Source organism: Eretmochelys imbricata, chromosome 4, assembly GCF_965152235.1.
Source record: "Eretmochelys imbricata isolate rEreImb1 chromosome 4, rEreImb1.hap1, whole genome shotgun sequence".
Lineage (NCBI taxonomy): Eukaryota > Metazoa > Chordata > Testudines > Cheloniidae > Eretmochelys > Eretmochelys imbricata.
Window position 1 is genome coordinate 36,263,998 of NC_135575.1, and position 14,968 is coordinate 36,278,965.

At 42.1% G+C, this 14,968-nt stretch overlaps 1 protein-coding gene across 2 annotated transcripts in view; it reads left to right on the forward strand.

Moving 5' to 3' along the window:
* The window catches only part of MCUB (mitochondrial calcium uniporter dominant negative subunit beta), a 74,361-nt gene that overhangs the window by 23,083 nt on the left and 36,310 nt on the right, over positions 1-14,968 (forward strand). The window contains exon 2 of one of the 2 annotated variants that reach the window (XM_077815133.1): positions 8,527-8,596. The exons of the other annotated variant lie outside the window; for it this stretch is intronic. The gene's annotated coding sequence lies outside the window, so the exon portion shown is untranslated. The remainder of the gene's footprint in view (positions 1-8,526; positions 8,597-14,968) is intronic. 2 annotated transcript variants of the gene reach the window in all.

Genomic DNA, 14,968 nt, shown 5'->3' on the forward strand with positions numbered 1-14,968 from the left:
CTGTGGTTGCATAGCACCCTATTGTAGATGCAGCCAATGCCCATTGGAGGAGTAGTTCTACTTAAATAGTAACACCTCCCGGAATGATATTAGCTATGGTGACAGAAGCATTCTGCTGTCATTCTACACCTGGGATTTGTTGGCATAACTGTGTCAGCTAGGGGGAGTGTCACAGTCCTAGCTGACCTAGTTATGCTGGCAAAATTTTGTAGTGTAGACTAAGCCTTAGCTTTTTTCTCAGGGTTATTGTACCAGGGCTTGTGCAGCTGTGTCTGGGGCTTCTTTGCTCCTTCTCTGTAATCTGCTGTGCATGTGTTGGCTGCTTCTCTTACGCACAGACCTGCACAGCTCCACCAATCCATGACCCAGCCTCTTTGTGCTATATCAGTCTCCAGACCCCTTAGGCCACACTGGGGATTCTACTCCAGCCTTGCCATCTATCTGTGTCTTGAGTGGGGGCTCCTAATGTTTCAGCACTGTGGCTCCATAAAGGTGTTTGGTTGTTTCTTACATTTATCCTGAACGAAGGGTGGAGGTTATACCTACTAGCTTCAGTGAGGTTTTGCCGAACCCACCCCTCAAGCATAACAGTATTGTCTTCCTCAAATAACTCTGTTTCTTCTAAACAGCCATTGCATCTGATTCTTAACAGAGAGGTATAACTTCACTTCTGTGATTATTTAATGCTTAGAACTACTTCTGTGCCAGAGTTCATACAGATTGAGAAGAGATTTGCAATTAAAGATGTAAAGTGAACACTGTGTATTGAGAAAAGGAGTACTTGTGGCACCTTAGAGACTAACCAATTTATTTGAGCATGAGCTTTCGTGAGCTACAGCTCACTTCATCGGATGCATACCGTGAAAACTGCAGCAGACTTTATATATACACAGAGAATATGAAACAATACCTCCTTCCACCCCACTGTCCTGCTGGTAATAGCTTATCTAAAGTGATCATCAGGTTGGGCCATTTCCAGCACAAATCCAGGTTTTCTCACCCTCCACCCCCCCACACAAATTCACTCTCCTGCTGGTGATAGCCCATCCAAAGTGACAACTCTTTACACAATGTGCATGATAATCAAGTTGGGCCATTTCCTGCACAAATCCAGGTTCTCTCACCCCCTCACCCCCCTCCCAAAAACCACACACACAAACTCACTATCCTGCTGGTAATAGCTCATCCAAAGTGACCATTCTCCCTACAATGTGCATGATAATCAAGGTGGGCCATTTCCAGCACAAATCCAGGTTTTCTCACATCCCCCCCACCCCCATACACACACAAACTCACTCTCCTGCCGGTAATAGCTCATCCAAACTGACCACTCTCCAAGTTTAAATCCAAGTTAAACCAGAACATCGGGGGCGGGGGGGGGTTAGGAAAAAACAAGGGGAAATAGGCTACCTTGCATAATGACTTAGCCACTCCCAGTCTCTATTTAAGCCTAAATTAATAGTATCCAAACTGCTGAATTGGAATTCATTTGCAAATTGGATACTATTAATTTAGGCTTAAATAGAGACTGGGAGTGGCTAAGTCATTATGCAAGGTAGCCTATTTCCCCTTGTTTTTTCCTAACCCCCCCCGATGTTCTGGTTTAACTTGGATTTAAACTTGGAGAGTGGTCAGTTTGGATGAGCTATTACCGGCAGGAGAGTGAGTTTGTGTGTGTATGGGGGTGGGGGGGATGTGAGAGAACCTGGATTTGTGCTGGAAATGGCCCACCTTGATTATCATGCACATTGTAGGGAGAATGGTCACTTTGGATGAACTATTACCAGCAGGATAGTGAGTTTGTGTGTGTGGTTTTTGGGAGGGGGGTGAAGGGGTGAGAGAACCTGGATTTGTGCAGGAAATGGCCCAACTTGATTATCATGCACATTGTGTAAAGAGTTGTCACTTTGGATGGGCTATCACCAGCAGGAGAGTGAATTTGTGGGGGGGGGTGGAGGGTGAGAAAACCTGGATTTGTGCTGGAAATGGCCCAACCTGATGATCACTTTAGATAAGCTATTACCAGCAGGACAGTGGGGTGGGAGGAGGTATTGTTTCATATTCTCTGTGTATATATAAAGTCTGCTGCAGTTTCCACGGTATGCATCCGATGAAGTGAGCTGTAGCTCACGAAAGCTCATGCTCAAATAAATTGGTTAGTCTCTAAGGTGCCACAAGTACTCCTTTTCTTTTTGCGAATACAGACTAACACGGCTGTTACTCTGAAAACTGTGTACTGAGAGATGCACAGTGAGCTGGACTAGACTTCGGGCTAGTAAGAGAACTTGCCTCTAGATTTCTAACAGGTATGAAATCATTTATTAATTGCCACAAAATTGATTTTCCCAAATCTGCTACCCAGCCACTCCCAACTCATCGGACAAGGCCAAAAATGTTCATTTAAGTAGCTCCAGTCTGTTCTGAATATGCAACATGGTGAAAAGTGTAGGATTAAAACATTAAGGTTTTAAAATTTAAAAATAGGTGACTGACATTTTGTTAAATTAATTCAGTGGGTTGGAATGGAATATTTATCTCACTCACTGGGAGCAATTTTGTCTGCTAGGCTGAAACATAGGATGGTAAAATGAGGGAACACAAACTGCTGTTCAATTCATATGAGAGGAAGGTTTGTCCACGGGTTGATAGTCGGCTCTTGGGAGATGTGGGTCCAGTTTCCTGTACTCCACAAGCTTCCTTTGTGACATTAGGCTAGTCACTTAATCTCTCCCTCAGTTCTTCATCTGTAAAATGGGGATAATAGTTCTTCCCTACCTCTGCAGGTGGTGTGGGGATTAAAGATTGTGAGATGCTCACATATCACAGTAATGGGGGCCATATAATTTCCTAAAATAGATTTGCTTTAAGAAGTCAAAGATCCCCCCACATTCTTACAAAGTCCACTAAAAATCTTTTGGAAGGTTCATTACTTTGTTGATCAATGCTAGATTCAAAATATGTTATGTATTAGAATAAGATGCTGTTTTAATACAATACTTGTGAATCCAGCTATTGATAACAATACCGGAGAGAATTTAAATGTAAGTTCTAATACAGTTTTAATTTTTAGGAGCTTCAGAAGCTGAAGTCTTAGGTATACTACCATGCAGGGTAAGGTTGTTGAACTGCAAAAAACACAAGGCTGGGGTGCTGTGCAAATGTCTTAGAGCTCCCCATACTGCCACTCAATTCCAGTTTTGCTCTGTGCAGGCCATAGGGGGCTGAAAATGCAGTCCAGGGTTGGTGTCATTAGGGGTGGCAATATCCCCTTTTCTGTCTTCTGCTGCTCGCCCACTTCTGGTTTAAAAGAGCCCTTGTGGCAGCTCCACACCCCTCAGGGCTCACCCTGACATTAGGTAGTGCTCCTTCAGTTGGTTATTATGCCTGCAACATGGTACAAAGAGGCTGCACCACCATGTAGGTCATCAAAATCCAATCATTGCATAAAGGACTTCTGACGCCTTTGCCAGTTTAATTGTTCAGTTAGTTCTTACACCTTCCCAAACCCAAGGAGGCCGTATAAAAACATGTTTTGATTTAATATTTGTTTCCAATGGAGCTGACTCATGTAAAGGGTACGCTTTTAAAATGTCACATTTTAATGCGGTTTGTGAAGTAAGGACTTAAAGTCCACTGATTTATTTATTGCAATATAAATCTAGACTTTTTGAACCTTTACTTGTATAAAATGTGTGTGATCACATACTGCAGTCTGGTTACACTGTAACACATCCTTCACATCCCCTAAACTGATAAATGCTGTTGGTAGCTGGTTTTTATTGTAAGTGGCAAATGTCACAAATTTTAAGTCCATTTCAGAGTGAAGCTATCAAAACAACCCCCTCTGACAATGAGAAAGGAATAAATATATAGACAATGGCATGCAGCTTCGGGGCTTAAACATTCCCCTACAGAAATTGCAGCACTCTTAGTATTTTGTGTCACTTCACATAAAAGCATAACTAGAATTTCTGTTTCTCATTTGTATGTGTGGGCATTTACAAATTGCAAAAGCTATCATCGGATGGTGGTTAGTAGTAGAATCTTGACTCTCCCTCCCCACCCCACCCCCCCAAAAAAAAGATAGGAATAGGGAACAGATGAATGAAAAGCTATTTTAAAAAGTGGTTCCAAAAATGTATGGTGCTTTGCCTGATGACAGTATAGCACCAAAACCTCGTGCAAACCACATTCTCTGGGAGAATGGCATAAACTTAGCATATGAAAGCTTTCAAATGAGACTGTGTTGTGCTCACAGTGTAAGCCATAAATAGAAACTCCACTGCTTTGGTCAGTTATTTCCTACTTGTGGTCTCCTTAATGGGTGGAGACTTCATGGAGCAGAGAAGATAAAGGAAGGGGAACTATCTTAATCCTCAGCTGCAGTTAAACATAGGGAACAGTATGAAAGAGAAAAGATGGGAAGAAGACATGAAATGGTCTCAGTTTCTGATCCAAATGTGTGAGAAAATTTAAATGTTATGAAGGAAAATGGTTATTATTTAAATGTGTATTGTTGTAGTAGTATATTGTCCTTTCTCTTTTCCTGCAAAGGGACAGAGGGAGTGATCCCTGACCTGGCCTCCAGAGGCAGAGAGTGTGCTGCCTATGTTGCTGGGGCTGTTTACCAGCTGGGGGCTTTTCCCTTCGTATTGCAATGGTCCTAGCTAACTCCTGTGTGTGACCCTGCCATCCCTCACTTTCATTTTCTGTATGGTTCTGGGCTAAAACTGTTTTGTTTTTAAAAAAAAAAAAGGAAAGCAAAGGAGAGAGAGGCCTCAGCATGGGTGTTGGGTGTCATAGGCTGGGGGAGGCTGAGCCTCCCCAAACAGCCAGGTGTGGCCTCGCCCATGCTCCGCCCTCAGTCCCCCTCCTGCTTATTGCTGTGAGAGTCTGCTGCTCTTCCCATGTGCTGGGGCCACACCTCCTGACATTCCAGGGCCAGGGCAGAGGGAGCAGAGCGCTGGGGCTGCCCTACCCATCCTCCCAGTGCTCCAGGGCTGGGGGTGCTCTGGGGCTGGGGACGCTAGCCTGGGGCAGGGACCCATGGCCATGGTGGGGGGCCCTGGGCTCAGGCGGGAGATGAAAGGAGAAGGGCCTCGGTCAGAAGGGGAGGGGCTGGAGCCTAGCCTTCCCGAGCTAGCAGTTCACGTGCTGGCCATGGGCCTCAGGGAGCTACATGCATCCATTTTCCTTCTGCTCTGCTACTGCAGAGTGTTTCTGATGTGAGTGGAGCAGATTTGGAGTAAAGAGGTAGAGAAGGCATCAGAAACCCTGAGCTTTCTGCAATGAGGAAAACCTTCAAAACTGTAGTTTTTCTTCTTGATGCAGTCTGAGAAAAGCTTCCAGGCCCTTGAAAACTGTCTGTTTTCTTTTCTCAGTGAAGTGACAAGGCAGAGAAATGTAAGCGTATGGCATATTGGAACATTTAAAATTCTGCATCTAGTTTACGGTCTTTTCTTTCTGTCATTAACTTCTGTTGTTGCTTATTTGTTACTACACTGACTAATTGTGGTTGGTTGCAGTGGGGCAGTGGTGTGATACATGCTAGGTCTTCCTTTTTACATAGCTGGTCAGTGTGCTGATGAGAGATCAAGTAACTAAAAAAATCAAACAAACTGTCATTACAATATCACTGTTCTTTCGGCAGATGCTGAAGATTATCTGGGTGATGTTTTATAGAAGCTGAGGATACAGTCAAAATGGTGCCATGCCAATGTTCACCAGCTCAGAATCTGGCCCATTTGCACAACAGTTATAATATGAGTTTACATAATAAATAATTTATAGGTCAAAATTTACCCCAACCCCCACCAAAAAAAAAAAAAAGCTATATGGTTCAATACTTTTCAGAGATAGGATAACTGTGTAGGAAAAGAGATGACCCACATACAGGGAAGGGAATTTCAGAACATCTTTCATGTTGGAGAAAAAAGCTACTCTTCATCACTAACAAAATACAAGCCTCTAGGTTCAGCTGGTCAAAAATGAGCCCCCAAGATGTGAACTCTTAGGTTGCTTGTGGGCCAAACCAAACAGCAGCTAGGATTACCACTGCGTAACAGACACAGTGCAATAGAAAACTATTTAAATTTAATAGGAAGGCAATCAAGGAATAAAAAACTGTCAAAGAGCTGGCCTGGTAGTGATACATGAGGGATTCAAGTTTGGGACTCAAGCTCTCTCCCTGACCAGCAAATACTGGAAGTACCATGTGGGCAGAGCACATTTGGAAGCTTGGAGAGAGGCAATCCATTGTGTTTCTTTTGACTGACCCTCACTTGCCAGCATAAGAGGTCAGATTGGCCTGGAAGGAGTTGCATCTAGTCCAATCTGGCAAAGACTTACTTAAAGCTGAGCATCTGCATAAGTCTTTACAGGAGTGGGACTCTATTTAGCTGTGACGATGGGATGGCCTGGTATGGGAGGATGAGCTGGAGGGACTTGCATGATCATAGAAGTTTAGGGCTGGAAAGGACCTCAATAGGTCATCTAGTCCAGTCCCCTGAACTCAAGACTGGACTAAGTATTTTATTTCAGTTTAAGGAAAACAAGGAAGAAAGAACAAATATGAAGTCTCCATGAGAGAATGAACACTGTGGCTAACTCCGTTCTGGTCTGCATCTATACGCTCAGTCCAGGTGCTAGCTGCCTCAAAGTTGCTTCTGCAGCTGCAGTCAGGGAGGTCATTCTACTTTATCACACTCTTTCTCCCTATACAACCCCAAAAAAGGAAAAAATAGGGAAGGAGTGTTTTTTCCCTGCAAGGAGTTTAGGAAATCATATTGGAAGGGTGAGAAGATAGAAGAAATTATACAAGTAGCGCCACACAATAGGAGTGGTGGGAACTAGGTGACTCTCAATTTGCCCTAGGTTTTGTTCACTGGCTGTATGCTGGTTATTCATTTCAATTCCTCCCTTTTGCACTTTCACTGGGCTAAATGTAAAACTTGATGGCTAACAATGTATCTTTTTACACCTTATCAATGAGACAATGTTTTGACATTGCTTGCCTTTACTAGTAGTACTGATTTAGCTGAGTCCCCTGAAGACAGTAAATGGATTAATTTCTTTCAAATCTTTGACTCTTGCATTTACTGTTACTTTTATGACATTAATCACAGAACCGAGATGAGCAAGGAATTTGCTTTCAGCTGAATTCCTTTTGTTGAACGATGCTAGAGAGCTATTACTGGTTACTTGGAAATTGCCCATCTCTGCAGCCAGTAGACTTTCAAAAAAGGAATTCAGCTGCTCATCAGTTGACAAAGGCTGGAGTCTAGCTGAAATTTTTTTATTTATTTATTTATTTATTTATTTATTTACTTACTTACTTTGGTGAGGAACTATGCAATCATATATAATGGAGAATAGTAGTGTGGAGTAGCAGGGGGAATATTTATCCTTTTCCCTCAATCCACTCTCTAAGTGAGCTGTTCTGTTTAAAAAAACAAAAACAAAAAAGCAAAAGGAAAAAAAACAAAAATCTCACCTTTAAAACTTATTCTTCTCTCTTTAGTTTACATTTGACTGTCAGCAGAGTCTTAAAACTTGATGTACGAAAGATACTGCATAGAAACATACATATTAATCCATTTAAATTCAAAGTTTGAAAATCACAAGGTTGGAATTGAAGGAACCTGATCGAGCTGCCCGGGTATTAGTCTTCGTCCTCTCTGAATTTATTCATGTCCAGTCTATGGATTTAAAGACAGGTTAACTGGTAGATCACAAAAGGTAATTATAAATGGAGAATTGCATCCAGTTGGGGTGTTTCTAATAAGGTCCTGCAGAGATCTGTTCTTGGCCAAATGCGATTCAATATTTTCATTAGTGATCTTGAAGAAAATATAAAATGATTACCAGTAAAATTTGCAGAAGACTCAAAATTAGTAGAGTGGTAAGTAATGATTAGGCAGGTCAGTTATACAAACTGAGCTGGATCACTTGATACTGCTTCTAATAACAATATCCAGCTCTGATCTGTTTTTCATCAGTAAATCTCAAAGTTCTTTGCAAAGGAGGTCATTAGTGTTAGAGAGCTTATTGTTTCACTCTCCCACTTCCCTGGTCCTTCTCACATGAACAGAGAGCAACAATACCTGAAGTCCAAAGATGCAAACAATTTGATGTTTATTGGGGTGAACTTCCAGCAAGCTTAAATCCAAGTTCCTTTTTCCTTATTTTTGAATCCCAATTTACTTCCTGTTTGCCCGTAATTTATATAGTCTATACCTTAACCAATCATTCTACTGAAATTTACCTAACCAATTATATCCCACCACCTTAATTAATTTACACACAGCAAAATTAATTATACAGCAGACAGAAACAATCACAGAACCAGACAGAGACCATTCAGATAAATAATAGTAAAGGGGGAACTATAATGACAAAACGATTCAGAAGTGAGGATTTCACAACTACATCTATAAAGACATAGGGGTTTCCCAGCTGTGTCTATTGATAAGTGAGTTGTTACCAAACAGAAAACTATCAAACTAAATTTCCTTTTACATCTTCTAGGCTCTTCCCTTTCTCTGGAGGTGATAGATCGGATCACCTTTCTAACAGCCCCAGATTGCCTTATTTCAAGGTGAGGATGTTACCGTATGCTTCCCAGCTTATGGCTGCCTCTGCTGCTTGGCCAAAGGTATTAGCCTAAGAACAGGGCCTCAGACTGTCACAGTGAGAGAAGGCCTTTACACAGATCCTTTCTTTTATACTTACTATAACTAGCTAAATGATAAACCTATACCTAAATCCTTAAAGCATGGGCCTTTACAGGCCTGAATATCTATATCCTAACACTACACACACCCCCTTTTTTGGGGGGGGGGGGGGGATCCTCCTGCCCAGGTATCCCTGGAAAAGCAAAGGACATATGGTGACACACTTCCTGGTAGGACCAGGCATCAAGGTGTAAGGTGTTGATGCTCCATCTGTCCCACTGCCCCTTGTGTAGTACCGTGCCCTGCACCTTCTGTTGTACGGGCATACCACACCTTTTCCAATTAGTGTTCCAGACTTCCCGTTATAGTGGGCCCAAGAAGGTTGGGTCCAGGTTGTCTAGCACACTGCAGGGTGGGGAGGGCTTACTACATTATTTATAGGTTATAATTAGTGGCTGTTCTCTAGGGGGTTGTGCCCCCCTTGATTGTTTTTATATGCAACGTAACACACAAATACAATTAACAATACACTAGCTGCTATGATAATCCACGGCAACACCAAGAGTCCTGACCACTGCAATATGGTTTAACATCCGAGCCACCACCGAACACTGCCTTTCCTCCTTCGACAGGGTCAAGATCTTAATGTGTCCAGTTGCAACAAGCTGCCCCTACAGGTTTTGCGTGCTTTTGTCCATATTATAAGTCCATTGAATGTCCACAGAGAAATGGGTTATTGTCAAAACCAACTTAACCACTTGGTATGGAATCAGGCCATATTCCCTGGTTCGATTATTGACAGCAATAAGATTTACAGATCCATTTGTGCACCAAAGTCCAGATAGCAGTGTTTAGATGTGTGCAGTTTAGTTATGAGCTGGTGTAATTGTGCCCACTAGTAATATGTACGTTCCCAGCAAAACACCGCATACACAGTACACCCAATTGTCCACCCCCTTGCCATAGGCCATTGGCTGTGCTTCTCTATTGCCATCAGGGAGGGAAACATCCAAACATCTTCTCTGGATTTACACCATTTTACACACCCCTCTATTGATTCCCAGTGAGCAAATCCCCTTCTCATTATTCCCAAAGGACTTGTGGGGACCACCTTCGTTGCCGTTCCATTCCATTTCCAGGTACCATGGTAGCTTTTATACAGGTGCTGGCCTCCTAGTTGAGCATTTTGCATTCCCATACACATCTCCCCCCAAGGTCAGCCTTTTGAAGCCATCCCCCACCCATGTCATGAGGTTTTGTGTTTATTGAAACCCAAGAATGCTAGCAACAAGACAAACACCACAGACAAACAACACAAAACATAGATCCATGGTATTATAGGTTATTCTTCCGCTGGCGCCAGCTTGCTTGTAGAGTGTCTGAAAAAGAAAAGAAACAATTTTCACACACCCCCCACCGGTGGGGACAGATGATTGCTTAATAATAATAATACCACTTTCTTTTACAAATCATCTTGCTAATTACAGGAAAAACAGAAGAATTACCTCCAGGCTGTCCTTATTTTGTTCTATAGTTAGGCTAGTGAATTACCCCACTCACTGGTTATTTATGAAATTTATGAGGTGGTGTACCTCCATTTCCCCTCTTGTACAACAGACCAGGTTAGCTCTAGTTTACATGGATGGGAAAACTGAGGCACAAAGAGATGACCTGCCCAGAGTCACCCAGCGGGCTAGTAGCAGAGCTGGGAATAGAACCCAAGTCTTCTGCGTGCCAATCCAGTACTCTGTCAAGATGGGCTTGCTTTAGCAAAATGCTTTTTAATACAGCCAAATGCAAGGATAGGAGCAAAAAAATGTAGGTCACACTTACCAGATAGGGATTGACTGCATCTTGGAATGCAGTGACACTGAAAAGGGTTTACAGGTCAGGATAGATTATCAGTTGAAAGTGAACTCACAGTGTGATGCTGTAAACAGAAGAGGGAATGCAAACCTTGGATATCCAATCAGGGAAAAATCACACAGGGAAACTCAAGTAGGAGTAGTACCTCTGTATAGGAACTAGTGAGACTGTGGCTATGTCTACACTTGCAGAGTTTTTGCGCTGTCAGTTTCACCGGTGGTAGGGAACCGGTAAAAGAAAAGCGCTGGTTTGTGTTCTCACTTACTTCCACACGCATCAGATCGTGTTTACATTTGCAGCACTTACATCGCAGATGAGAGCGGCGCATTGAGGGCAGCTATCCCACCGTGCAGCTCTCTCTATTTTGAGGATAGGTCTTTTGGGAAGTGAGGTGTGATCACGGGGCATCCTGGGTCCACCGATCAGCTCCAGTAGCTCAGCATTGCTCCAAGCAGGAGACTGTTTTCTCCATGGAGCAGCCATTGTCACCTGGCCAGATGATAAGTGAGCATTTGCCAAGAATACAGGAAGGAGGGTTTCAAAGTTCCCAGGGCTTTACAGGGGCAGGGGCGGATGTCTGTTTACCTGGCAGCAGAGCTGCTAGCCAGCATGGTCACCTAGGCACTGCGCGATATCCTCCGGAGGCTAAAAGCTGTGTAAACAGGAAGAACACGTCTTCATTTGGACATCACCGCAAAAGTATCACCGATAAGAACTGTACGCCTCTCATGGAGGTGGTTTTCTGTTTGCGGTGAAACTTCTGAGTTTCACTGCAAAAAGTCATTGGCAAGCATAGACGCTCCCATGGCTTTTGCACAAAAAAAGGGTCTTTTTGCGCTTTAAATGGCAAGTGTAGACATGCCCTGTTACTGGAATAGTTTGTCAGGTTCTACTATGTTTACATTTAGAAGAGGATGCTAAAAAAATGGAAAGGGTTCAGAAAACAACAACAACAATGAAACAAGGTCTGGAAAACCTGCCCTTTAGTGATAAACATAAGATGTTCGATCTACTTAACTTTCTCTTGGATAAACTAAGAGGTGACTTGATCATGCTTTTTAAGTCCCTACATGGGGGAAGAGATTTCTGGTAGTAAATGGCTCTTTAATCTAGCAGACAAAGGCATAATGAGATCCAGTGGTTGCAAGCTGACGTTAGATAAAATCAGACGAGAAATAAGAAGATCCTCATTTTTAAGTGACAATGTAACAATTAGTGCCATTTACATAGGGATGTGGTAGATTCTCCAGCTTGAAGTCTTTAAATCAAGACTGGATGTCTTTCAAAAAGAGATGTTTTAGCTCAAACTGAGGTTATGGACTTCATGGAGAAATTACTGGGTGAGTTCTTTGGGCTGTGCAATGCAGGAGGTCAGTCTAGATCAGCAGTTCTCAAACTGTGGGTTGAAAACCCAAAGTGGGTCATGACCCCCATTTTAATGGGGTTGCCAGGGCTAGCATTAGACTTGCTGACTGAAGCTGAAGCCTGAGGTGTGCAGTACCCCCCCACCCCACGCATTGGGCTGAAGCTCTGGGGCTTCAACTTTGCCTCCCCCGCACCTGAGGTGGTGGGGCTTGGGTGGGCTCAGGCTTTGATTTCCCCCCTCCTGGGGTCGTGCAGTCATGATTTTTGTTGTCAGAAAGGGGTTTCGGTGCAATGAAGTTTGAGAACCCCTGATCTAGATGATCACAATGGTCCCTTCTGGTCTTAAAATCTAATCTATTTCTGATGTGATTTGTTGATCTGTATCTTGTTATGCAGTGATGTAGGACAGTGAAAAACTGAACTGACAGATTAGTAAATAAGCTTTAAGTAAATAAGCTTTTGGCAGAGTAAATCTTGTGATAAATAGCTGACTAGGTCTCATTCATGTGTACAACTCAAGCAATTGTATATTCCAATCTTCTCTGTATCCTACCTTTCACATTTAGTTTATCGCTGTGGTATATAAAAGAATTCTCTGTCAAAACATTTTTAGGTGTGAATAAAGTAAGAGAATTTAACTAGCAGTTTTATTTTAACATGATAATTAGCACTGACAAAACTTCCATGGGGAAATCAGATGTGTTAAACTCTGTTGAAAATACCATATTGTTTACTGGTATATAAAGCCTCACCCCAGAAATATTGGTCCCAATGTGTACCTCTGGAAATGTGCCATGTATTGATCATGTTTGCTTCCTAGTGTTAATTAGTGGGGAATTGTTCTGCAGATGAACTGAAATTTAATAGGCCATCCTTTTTGTTTTTGTTAAGGGGTGGAGGAAATGAAAAAAAAAACAACTCTTCCAACAACCCTTTTGTGACAGACAACAAAACAGTCTGTGCTTTCTTGAGTTTCAGCTCAGGTACCTCCAAGCAATCTTGTTCTAAAGCAGTTCAAGTATAGTGGTGCTCTTGGCTGTAAACATATAAACAAAAATAATATATTGTGACAGTTCTTGTACCATTCTTCTTGTGCAGTAAAATGGGGAAATAAACATGTCTACTGTAGAGGTAGGCATTTCATACCTACACTAACTTAAAAAAAAATCTACTTATTGTTTTCATGACTTCTGTATTTTTGCTTGTCTTCTGATCAAATCACTGTATTTTGAACACAATTTTTCTCACCACAGGCACTAGTTTACATTTTTTTATTTTGTATGGATTATTGTTTTCAAGAAGTCTCTGTTCCATGCTAACATCACTAAAAAGTTTTTGCACCATTGTTCACATGAATTGTAATTTAAATTTACCCAGATTTCTTGTGATCACCTTTTGGAAATAACTGCATGTTATTAAATCCTAAGTTTAATTGACCTATATTTGACTCCATGTGGGTGGACCCCTTCACTCACCCCCAGTCAATTACAGGCTTGGGGCCTAAGTGTGTGGTGCAGTTCAGTTGTTTACCTAAATTGCCTCTCGCCATGCTGGAAAACTTACCTCTGGGAAGGTCCATGCTATGGTTGTATGCAGTGTTGTTGTAGCCGTGTCAGTCCCTGAAGAGCCCTATGTAAGCTTGTCTCTCTCACCAACAGAAGTTGGTGCAATAAAATATATTACCACCCCCAATTTGTCTCTCCTGCTATGATTGGCAGAACCTAAGTGTGACATCTTCATTCACCCACCTCCCTGTTGTCCCTCATCCCCTCCCAAAAAACCATACACCAACATATGAATAAACCCTTGTATGACCTAGGAGTTCTCCATCTGCATCTTTTCTAACTGGAGTTGGATCAGATTGGGAAAAGATTTTCCATAAGGTTGCAGGATAACAAAAAGGTGATTATTTCACTCTGAATTCTTTCTAAGATGGAGAAGTAATGTTATGTGCAGGGAGCATTTTATAAACCCAGACTTCATATTTTTATGAAAAATTGATGTACAATATTTACACTGAGAAACCTATATTCTACATTTGTAGTAACATCTTTGTTCTTATACTGTGGTTGGATTGTTCTTATGAAAAATGTTCAAAAAATGACAGGTGAAAGAGTGTTCCAGAATGGGGACTGCAGTAGTCTTAAATCCCAGTATTTAGGCAATATGGCATGGCTACAGCCTGACCCAGAATCTGAAACTGGAGTGTTAGTAACACTGCAGCGTTCACTTTGATTTTAACTTGACTGTAGCCCATATTTGAGAGGGCAGAATCTTTTTTCTGTATTATGGAAAGTGTGTGTGTGTGTGTACACGCATATTTGAGAGGAAGGAAGAGAGTGACTGATGTGGAAGCTTGTCACTTGTGCATACTCTGCACTGTCTCCACACTGATTAGAGTTTAAGGTCACTGTTCTTCTGATATTCAGATATCTCAATGTGATTGGCCCTAGGTACCTGAGAGATCACCTCTCCTTCAGTAATCTCGGCCTCTCCCAGCAACTATCTTCTGTCACAATGAAACTGTCAACCAATAGGGAAGGCTTGTGAGCAGTGAAGACCGCTTTCATAGGGACTGGGCCTAAACTGTAGAACTCACACCATGAAGAGACAAGAATGAGCCTAGCTTTCACTGCATTCAGCACTAAATGCCAGTATTTCTTTTATGTGTTCTACGCACTCAGATGCCCACTACCTGGTGGAGGGGATAGCGAGAGAGATTACGTCTGCTGTGAATTTGAGGGGAGAATGATCCCAGAGGAAATTTTTGTTAAAATGTGGTCTATTCAATGTTTGTTTTTTTTAAACTTCTGGTTTGAACTGAATACACTTCAATGCATGGCCTGCTTTTGTTTTTAAAGTATCACACAGCATCGTGCACACTGCCAGGTATAAACATATTTATTTTATTTCACTCAGTCACTGTAACTGGCAATTTTGGGTTAAAAGGGACTATAGTGGGAGTGGCTAGTCAGACTGAGATCTGTCCCTCAGTATCACACTGGTGTACAAATTCTAATAAAAGGAATCTGGGTTATTAAATATTTGAGCTTTTATTAATTATC